Here is an 11,104-nt window from a genome sequence, read left to right as displayed (position 1 = left end):
CCTTAAGACTCTTCACTCTCAAATGCTTTACATTCACGGTTCACAAAGCAGTTTGACACACAGGTTCCATCAAGCCCACAACTTTGTCAGAAATGACCATCTGCATTGCCGGATGAGGAAAGAGAGAAGAGCGCTGAAGTTACCTGTCCACCTAGACATTAAGGGGCTGCTCTTAGGCCAAACTAGCTCCTCGGATTGCATCCACTCTGTGCAAGGGGCCAGATCAAGTGCTGTAAGAAATACCATATAGTGAGGCCCTACTAGGAGCCAGGCGCTAGGACGTTAAAATAGAGAGACACTTGTAAGGACGTGTTCCTTTTCCCAAATCACACTTACCCTACAGTCAGTTCACTTTAAACTTCCAAAAAGGGTCAGGTCCCAGGATGGGTGAGGTGAGAAGGTGGAGCTGAACGGGGCCGACTGGGAACCACCCCAAACCTCGGACCCCGGACCCCGGGAGAAATAGGGTCCCAACGGCTGGGCCCGGGGAGACACTGGGAGGGGAGGCGGGCCCGCCCGCAGCGGGAGGCCCTGCGGCCGGTTTGCCCGCGCGTTGCCACGGCAACGGCCCGGACCTAGCGGCACCGCAACGCAGGGGGCCACTCACCCGGCCCGCGGGCAGGCCGGCAGCAGAGGGGCGCGCACACTCAGTGCTAAGGCGGGGGGGGGGGGGGGGGGGCGGGGAGCCGGAGGGCCGGGGCGGGGGTTGGTCGCCGAGCGCGGAATTCCGCCCTTGGAGAAACTTTGCTGCGGGCCGGGCGGCGGCGTGGGAGTGCACAGGGGCCGCGCGGGGACAGAGAGCTGTGGCTGCGGCGAAGCCCCTCCGCACCACGGCTGGGCTGAGCGGTGTCGGGGAGGCGCCCGCGAGCCCTGTGAGCGGTCCTCTGAGGGACTGGCCAGGGAACCCTGGCTCGGGGACAGAGAAGCGGCCACATGTCACACGAAATGACAGCTTGCTAACAGGGCCATCCCAGTACCGAGGTGAGGCCCAGCGGCTATTCCCAGGCGGAGCTAGCCGCGAAAGATGGGGAGATGACCCCGCTGTCAGGGCTGCGCGGAGGCCAGGGGCGAAGGGCGGTAGCGCTCCTCACCGACCTGAGGACGATTCCCAGAAACAAGTTTCAGCCACAAAGCTCTGCAGAGCCGTCTGAATGCAGGTTCCCTGCATAGGTGGCTAGAAGTACGGGCTCCCGCCGGACGCTAATGTGCTTCTTGACCTGCATTGGGAATGGCTCCTGAGGGCGTGGGTCCTGCCCTCTAGCCGTGGTGGAGAAGAAATGTGACTCTCTTACTACTGGCCTAATTATTTCAGGCAGATATCCTGTAAAATTTATTTGATTAATAGCCAATAACTTGGTACAGCAGGTCCACTCATTTTATTGCTTAGAGATGGGGCTGCCTTTGGCAACTGGTTCAAGCTGTCAGGCTTGTTAGAAAACTCAACATGGCCGGGGTGGGTAACTGTAACTTCAGTTCTGCAAATTTAGCAAGCACAAGTAATACCCACCGTATCCTGAACTGTAGAACTCTGGGGCCTTGTTTTAGAGAAATACAAAACTATTGTTTAACAAGGGTCTGGAATAGCCTGCAAGAATTTTCTCTTTTCCCCCTCCCCCTCAGCACTGCCCCATCCCTGCTTGAGTAGTGGCACAACGACCAACAAACAGAGATGAACTTGACCATCCGTTTCATTAAACTGTGAAGTGTACAGATTTATTTCTCTTTAATCAGCAGCAGTGAAGCCTTGCATTCCAGATCCTTACCAAGAAATAAATTTGAAATGTTTACTTCCTAATGGCTATGAAAATCTGGTTGAGAGAAACTACAGTTAGGGAGAATTATTTGAAAGGTCTGCACATGACCCCTCCTCTATGTCCTCTCTGGATTTAGTGAGTCCCAAACCTGACTACATATCAGAGACATCTGGGGAGTTCTTTTGCTTTTCTTTATCTTGTATTTAAATTCAGGTTCACAGGTTACACTTACAGGAAATCTGATTCAATAGATCCAATGAAATCATTTTCAAGAGGTCTTCAAATGAGCGTGATATAAAGCCAGATTGGAAACCACTGGACTATATTTTAGCCTGAATTAAGCCAGGCAAAGAACACTTTATCATCACCCTTGCAAAATTGCCTGTACTGAGTCATGCTTTATCCTTATGCCATCTGCCTGTATTAAGAAATGCTGTTTAAAAAAATAAGGACATTATTTTATAGCTCTATAACAGAATTCTACCAGACTGCACATCCCAGAGTTTCTCAAACTTTTTAGACTATAATCCACCCCAAGAAGTACATTTTGTTATCACACAATACATATATACCTATACCATTAATAACTGAAGCAAGTTTTATAAAATATCCATACCACATGCTATGCACCCTGTGATTTTTGTTTCTTTTTCATGTTGGTTTAAACCCGTTAAACAGTTTCTTGACCCCCCTACCTGAGTGTATTTTAAAAACAGCAGAATAGGTATCTTTTTCTGGAAACTAGCCTTGGATCCTCAGACAAGGTAAGTAGGCCACCAGGCTACAGTCGATTGCTCCAAGTAGGTACCTGACTCAAGCTGAGCCAATCATCTCTGTCTCCCAGGAATTTGGAATTAGGATTGAGGGATTTCAGTTTTTCTCTTGATAGCTAACATGGAAACAAAGAAAATCAGGTGTTGTCTCAGATATGCTTCCCATCACACGGCCTGTAAAAATAGAAGAGCAGGCTGCAGGAAAAATGTGAAAAGAATAGGAAGGATGAAAAAGATCCACGAAGAGAAAGGAAAAGAGACCAGAAGAGTTCTGACAGCTTTCTATCCCTGATCCTAGTATTTCCTGAAATGAGCAGCATTCCTGGAATTCCATGGACTATTTCAAATCTTTATAATAAAGTGCCCTCTTTTGCTTAAGCTAGTTCAAGTGGCTCAGTGTCTGTTATTACATCCAAGATGGATCTATATACTAGTCTTATACGGCTGTTATAACAAATTATCATACGATCACTAATACAATCACTCTGTGTTCCTCATAGAAAAGTCCACACAAGAACTGTACTTCCATCCTGAGTGCCAGAAAAGAAAAATCTTTTTTCCTCTTGAAACACTGACACCGCCATTTTTCCTTAAGAAGAAAACATACCATGAAATCAGTCATACTTCCCATCTCGCCTTGGCTTCTAGGAAGATGGGAACCAAAGTTGCAACTCAACTTTAATAATTTTGCTGAACACATGGCTTGCATACCAACATTATGACTTTCCCATGTTCTTTCTCGTCCATTGTCCTCATTTCTACCTTTGTCTTTTTTGTATTTTTTCATTGTATTGACTATATTATTTTAAGCTGCTTAGAATAATGTGCATGTACTATTTCCTCTACCTACAAGCTTCTGCCCCCATACATCCCCAAGGCTGGTTCTTTTTCATCATTTAGATCTCAGCTCACTAGCCACCTCCTCAGGGAATCCTTCCCTCATCCCTATATCTAAAGTAGTCCCACCCCGCAGTCTATCACATTACCCTATATTGTCTTAGAGCACTTAACACCACCTAAAACAAGCTTATTTATTTTCTTTCCTTCCTCACCAGAAGCCAAGCTCCAGCCTGTTGGCTTATTGTTCATTCCCAATCCCTGGGACAGTCCCTGGCACTTAGTAGTTATATAACAAAATATCATGGCATTAGTAAGTGGAAGGAAGGAAGGAAGGAAGGAAGGCAGAGAGAGATGGAGGGAGGGAGGAAGGAAGGAAGGAAGGAAGGAAGGAAGGGAGGGAAAGGAAAGGAAAGGAATGGAATGGAAGGGAAGGAAGACTTTGTAGAACATGGTAAAATAGATGAATAAATAGGTAGATAAGTAGACTGACAAATAGACAAATATTCATTTCTAGTGTGTAAATATCACTAATGTTTAGAGAGAGGAATCAGAGAAACTACACAAGAAAGTAAAACACAACTCCCTAAAATGTGTACCTAGAGGTACTGGGTTTTCCTGGGAACACTTGGTGTAAGTGCCTCAGAGAAAAATTTTTTTTCGAAGTTTTCAAGTGGCTCAAGGCAGCTACATTAAATATTATGGCCAGTTACCATAGCTAAAGTCATCAGTTCTCAGTGAGGTAATGGATTGCAACACCATGACCACCAACATGACAAACTCTCGATATTGCCAAGGGAACCCAAGCTATTGCAGGGGTCATTACTATACAACAATCTTCTCTCAGTCTCTTCCAGTAATTATTAATGTCACTGCTGGCAACAAGCATTATACGCTCCTTGCTTAAACACTCCATGTGGTAACGTCATTGTTAAAGTGCAATATCAAGTTGCTTGTCATTTAAGGAAGAGGGATCAGAATTGAAGTTTGTCACTATAACAAAACATAAGAAGCAATTAGTACAGTTTGTTCCAGGGTTTGCTGGCCCTTTCAGTAAAAATTCCAAAGTTTGGGGGAAGGGATGGACTGCAGTTTTCTTAAGACAAGAAGAGTTCTTTTATGCATTAATTAATATGTATCTCTGTTTTTCAAAAGATTTCTGAGACACCCAACATCATAAAAACCATCCCATAATTTTTCTGTTCTATAAGATAAATTCAGAGATGTTTAGGTCATCATGTGTTATTTTAAGATTTCCTGAATGGGGACATGTCCTTAAAAATATATAATGCAGAATGTAACTTTTTCTTAATGAGATCTATCTTTAGTTACTGGTAGGCTCTACCAATTTATGCAAGTCTTTCTTTTTTTTGTCTTCTTCTACCTTCACAAAAGTACAAGTGTGACTTATCCCCATGGTTCAAAATGAAACATTTGACAACTAATTCAACTGAGGATGTTTGACCCAGCCTCCTTTTCAAATAATTAAAGGTCAGGTTAGTGCACACCAAAACGAAATTAATGTTTATGGACTGGAAGACTTGATATTGTTAAGGTGACAATCCTCCCCAAATTTATCTATAAATTCAATGTGATCCTTATCAAAACTTCAGATGCCTTTTTTGCAGAAGTTGACAATCTGATCCTGAAATTCATCGGGAGATGCAAGAAACAATCTGAAAAAGAAAACAAAGTTGGGGGGGGCACAATTTCTGATTTCAAACTTACCGTAGAGTTACAGTAATTAAGACTGTGGACTAGGGGCATCTGAGTGGATTAGTCAGATGGACGTCTGCCTTCAGCTCAGGTCATGATCTCAACATCCTGGAATGGAGCCCCCAAACCACCTCCCTGCTCAGCAGGGAGTCTTCCTCTGCCTCTCCCTCTGATCCTCCTCCCAGCTTGTGCTCTCTCTCTCTGTGTCTCAAATAATAAATAAAATCTTAAAAAAAAAAAAGGACTGCCAGACCAGCATAAGGATAAACAAATAGAACAATGGATAGAATTGAGAGTCCAGAAATAAACCCATGCGTCATTGGCCAACTGACAAGAGTGCCAAAATAATTCAATGGCGGGGTGCGGGGATAGTCTTTTCAACAAATGATGCTGGGCAAACTGGATATCTACATGGAAAGGAGTGAATTTGGACCTGTACATCATGTCATATACACTGGCATATCCGTACAATGGAATTTTATTTGGCTTTAGAATGGAATGAAGTATTGATACATGGTACAACATGGATGCATCTTCAAAATACTATGCTCAGTGGAAGAAGCCAGATGCAAAGGTTCATGTATTGTATAATTCCACTTATGTGAAATGTCCAGAATAGGCAAATCTATATCTAGGGAAAGTAGATTACATGGTTGCCAGGGACTGTGAAGAGATGGGGAATGGGGAGAGAGCTAATAGGTATTAGGGTGATGAAAATGCAGAGATCGACCTCTCTCCTATGAGGAGGTCTGGGTGAGAGGCAGGCCCAGTCACGTCCCAGCATGGGGATGGAGGGATGAAGTCCCTCTTATTCACATTTGAAGTGTATGGAGCCCAGGAAAACACCACCAGAAGTCATCCCAGGAAGAAGTTCCAGGTAAGACTTAGGGCCAATGTCCTACCTCCGTATTACCAGACATCCCATTTTGCTAATTTAATGCAAAGGAGATCATTGGAAGATTGGAAGGACTCCTAAAGAGTCAGGGGTGCCCAGCATGCCAGACTCAGGAGAGAAAACGGATTGTGTCACTTCCAAGAAACTATAAGCAGAAGGAAAGGATAGTGAGGCCCTCCCATCCTAATACTGCCAAGGCTCTTTCCACACCCAGCCCGGTTGAGCCCACCCCAGGTACGAAAGGCCTCTTCAGAATGGCCGGGGAAACACAGCCTGAGCCCAATGACTTACAACGAGCTGACTCCACAGATATCCTCAGGCCCCACAGGCCAGAGTGGGGGTGAAAACAAGACTCAGATCCTTCCAATGCTTTTCCACATCTCCTTACAGAGGCCTCACCAGCATTTCCCAGCCATGGACAAGGTAATTCCGTCCCTTCCAGCTTTGGCCTCAGCCTCAGAGACTGGAAGCCAAACTCAGTCCTTTTCAGGAGAGAATGACTGATGCAAGGGACAGCAGAAGACATGCACGAGTGAGGCAGGACCCTAGCTCTGAATCGTACAACAGAAACAAGGGCAGGCAGAGGACGTACCAGCAACCACCATCCTTTACTTTGGTTTTGCTTCTTATATGCTTATCTGGAAATAATTTCAAAGTAACAGAAAAGTGGCAACGATGAAAATAGTAAAAAGTATATCCGATAGTTAAAAAGAACAGTTAAAATGTAAAAATAATAAAAAAGAATCTTTATCCAGATTGACATTTTACCCCATTTGCTTTGTTTGTATCTATATGCACAAATATATATTTTGTCTAATTTCAATATATAAAGTATATACTCCCAATATATAATGCATGCTTTCTATATTTAAATATACATATAAATATGTATATTATATAAATGTGTGTGTGTGTATATATATACACACACACACATTTCCTGCACCACTTGAGGGTAAGTCTCATACACTATGGCCTTTTACTCCTAAATACTCCAGTGCATATTCCCTAAAGATAAGGATATTCCCTTATATAACATTATATAACGACAGAACAGTTATCAGCTGTAATGTATTTAACATCGATACACTGAGGTAGTCTATTGTTCGTATTTCAGTTTTGTCAGTTGACCCCATGATGTCTTTCATAGGATCTCCCCCTTCTACTACAAGATCCAGTCCAGTCTCAGGGATTGCATTTTGTTGTCAATTCTTTAGCCTCTTTTAATATGGGACATTTTCACAATTTTTCTTTGTTGTCAGTGGTGCCATTTTTTAAAAATCCAGTCCCCTATCCCCTGGCCCTAATATAACATTTCTCATTTGTAGCTGGTCTGATGTTTTTCTCATTAGATTCAGGTTGTGCATTCCGGGCTTCAATACTGTATCAGTGATGTTGTGTCCTCAGCGTATCACTTCTGGACTCAAAACAGGTCCATCTGTTCCTCGTCTGTGATGTTTTTTTTTGATCACATAGTCAAGGTGGGGATTTCTCCACTGTCTATTTACTGTATATTTTTTTTTCTCTCTCACAGTTAATGAGCAGTCGCTAGAAAGACAAGACTGTCAAATATCCTGCTTCTCATCAAGGTGTCCCTCTGGAGTTTGCCTTTACCCACTTCTTCCTTTCCCTAGAGCTACATGAGCGCCGCTGGCGCCACCTAGGGGGTTGCCGGCACACTGCACTGATGGGAACACACGGCGCATCCTCCCTCACTCCCGCCACCTGCCTGGTGCCCAGGAGCTAGATCAGCCGGAGACATTTGAAAGAAGAGCCTATAGAGACATGAGTCACAAAGCCTGAATTCTAGTTTTGACATCGGCACGAACTCATGAGGGACCTTGGACAAGTTCTTCCCCTTCTCAAGTCTTCAGAGTGCCTGGTAAAATGGGAGGTTGGATGACAAAGATCAGTGTTACTTGTTCAACAGGTAGCCACTGAGCAACTACAGGCACTGTTGGAAGGTCTGGGTGAGGGTCCTGCTCTCGGGAAGCTTACGTCATACGAGGGGTGAGCCAGACAATAACAAGAAAACAAGTCGCATAAAAGGATAAATAAGATAGTAGTAAGCAGTAGGATGACAATAAAACAAGATTGTGAGAGAAAGTGCTGGGGGGTCCACCTCAGACTGGGTAGTTAGGGAAAGCTGTCTGAGGAAGGGGCTTGGAGCTAAGACACACAAGATGTTATTAGAAACTTTTCATGATAAAAATCCATATATATGTATAGTATATATAGTGTGCATATATATATGTATGTATATAATATATATAAAATAACTTTTTAGTGCAAAGTTTGGAGAAAAGACAACCACTGGCAACATTCTAATATATTTACTTTTCTTTTATTTTACATATAATTCTGGCTGTTTTTTTTTAAATTGGCATCATCTCATAAGTATTTTCCATGTTGCTGTTCTAGATGCATGCTTCATATTTCATTTATTAAATTTGCCTTTTGCTTCCCAAGAACCTGTAATGAACACCCATATGCCCTTCATCTAGGCTTACCAATTGGTAACTTTTTGTCACATTTCCTTTACTCTAATAATGCAACACAGTGTTTTTCTGAACCCTCAAGTGTTGCAGGCAACATGATCCTTCACCCCTAAATACCTGAGCATGTATCACCAGAGAACACAGCCATTCTCCTCTGTAACCAAACTTCAAATTAGCACACTCGGGAAATTTCATATTAATACAAGCTACGGACCCATATTAAAATTTTCCCACTTGGGGGCACCTGGGTGGCTCAGTGGGTTAAAGCCTCTGCCTTCGGCTCAGGTCATGATCCCAGGGTCCTGGGATCAAGCTCCACATCGGGCCTTCTGCTCCACAGGGAGCCTGCTTCCTCCTCTCTCTCTGCCTGTCTCTCTGCCTCCTTGTGATTTCTCTCTGTCAAATAAATAAAATATTTTTTAAAAAAATTTTCCCACTTGTCCCAATAATATCCTTTACAACTGGTTTTGTTTATTTGTTTTTTGATCTAGTATCTAGTATTTGATCTAAGTACCTGGTATTTTATGCAGCTGTTCTCTTCTATATTACACACTTAAAACTTCTAGACAGGACATTTCGTCTCAAAGTGAAATGATAGAATTTTAGTGCTCAGTCTCGAAAACTTAGGCCATTCTGATAGTGAAAATCAGCCCAGTCTAATTAATACTAAAGACTAGACAATGTTACCCTCTTGTCCAGTGGGGAGACTGCATGAAAGTTTCTAATAACAGAAAACCGAGCTGGATTGTTCAGTGAGCCTTGGAAATGTTACTCATACAAAAGTGTCTTTTAAGAGGTCTGTGTTTCAGGAGGTGTTATGATGTTCTATAAAAGGTAATCTAATCTGTAAATCTGTTTGCTTATATTAATAATTTATTCCTCTTTTGATAATTTTTTAAGCTGAGGTCTCTGCTTCCAGAAATACTTGAGAGGTTTCTCAAGTCAGAAGAACTTTGGAATTTTCTTCTTCCTTTATGCACCCCATTACTCTGTTGGATTCTTAATCCAGAGAAAGACTTTGAGAATATTTGTCTCACTTAAATTATGCCCTATAGGGTCCTTAAATATCATTTAATATTATATTCTATTAATTATTTAACCATCTTCTACAGGCTTTTCATTGTTTCTAATACTCTACTATAACAAATCTTTATCATGCCTTAAAAAAATAAAAATTTTAAAATCTTTTTTTTTTAAGATTTTATTTATTTATTTGACAGACAGATCACAAGTAGGGAGAGAGGCAGGCAGAGAGAGAGGAGGAAGCAGGTTCACCGCCGAGCAGAGAGCCCGATGCGGGGCTCGATCCCAGGACCCTGGGACCATGACCTGAGCTGAAGGCAGAGGCTTAACCCACTGAGCCACCCAGGCGCCCCCCAAAATAAAAATTTTAAATAACAAATTCAAATAACATAAAAATAAGTTTTTAATATCACCAAATATCCTGTTAACATTCAGCTTTTCCCAGTTATCTGATGATGTTTTTAGTTTGTTTAAAGCAGGATGTAAGTAAGTTCCATACTTTGCAATTGGTTTATATGCCTTTTAAGTCTCTAAATCTATAGGTTTTCTGCCCATCCCACTTTTATCCCCTGTGCAATATATTTGTTGAAGGTACCAGGTCATCTGTCTTATAGGTTCCATGGACTGGATTTTGCTGATTGTATCCTTGTGATGTCATTCAAGACATTCCTTTATTCTTTGCATTTCTTGTCATTTGGCAGCTACATCTGTTAATTGGTAGTTAGACCCAGAGGCCGGATTAGGATCAAAACATATTTGTTTGGAAGCACTCATAGGTGATGATGTGTTTTTCAATCAGGAGACATGTAATGTCTGGACGTCTCTCTATGATATGGGTAGACATGCATGGTGAGTAGCCATGCATGGTCGTTACCCAGATTCATTCATTCATTAGGGGCTGGAAAACGGTGATATTCCAATCTATCAACCCTTCAATTCTTAGCTGGAATACTTCTGAAAGAGACACTTCCTCTCATCAAATATTTGGTTACCTAGAGATACATTTCATATAGGGGGGTTACATTTTCATATGGAGAGAATAAATGCTCCACTGAGCCAATTAATAAGCTTAAAAAGTCACAGAGCCTCTGCCCTGGCACAGCCTTTGCCATAAAGTGACACTGTTAGTGGGCCACACCTGCAACTCACTGGAACAGACAGAGCCCTTCTCTAGAACCCTAGTGAAGGACAACTGTTTCTACCGGCACCAGGCCTTAGTTCTTTGGCTAGAGCATGGCTGAGGTTATGGTGTTTCCAAGCCTCCTCTATAGCCGGATATTGCCTTATGAATAAGATCCAACCAAGTGATTTTGAGAAGTAGTGATGTATATAACACTTTCCAAGACAGGTTTTTGTTTGTTTTTTCTTTTCTAAACCAGGTTTTATCCATGCAACTCTGTTGTAATACCATCCTATTAGAATTACAGGAACATGTACATGCATGGACAAAATAGAATGATAATCTTGATCCAAAGCTCATACTTTAAAATATGGAATGCTTCATGAATTTGCATGTCAGAAGCAGTGGTGTGTACAACTTCCAAGACACCGGTTTTGGATGAAATTGCTTATCCTCCCTCCACTTCCTCTTTCTTTACCCTTCCTCAG

Source organism: Meles meles, chromosome 8, assembly GCF_922984935.1.
Source record: "Meles meles chromosome 8, mMelMel3.1 paternal haplotype, whole genome shotgun sequence".
Classification (NCBI taxonomy): domain Eukaryota; kingdom Metazoa; phylum Chordata; class Mammalia; order Carnivora; family Mustelidae; genus Meles; species Meles meles.
This window is presented reverse-complemented; position numbering follows the sequence as displayed.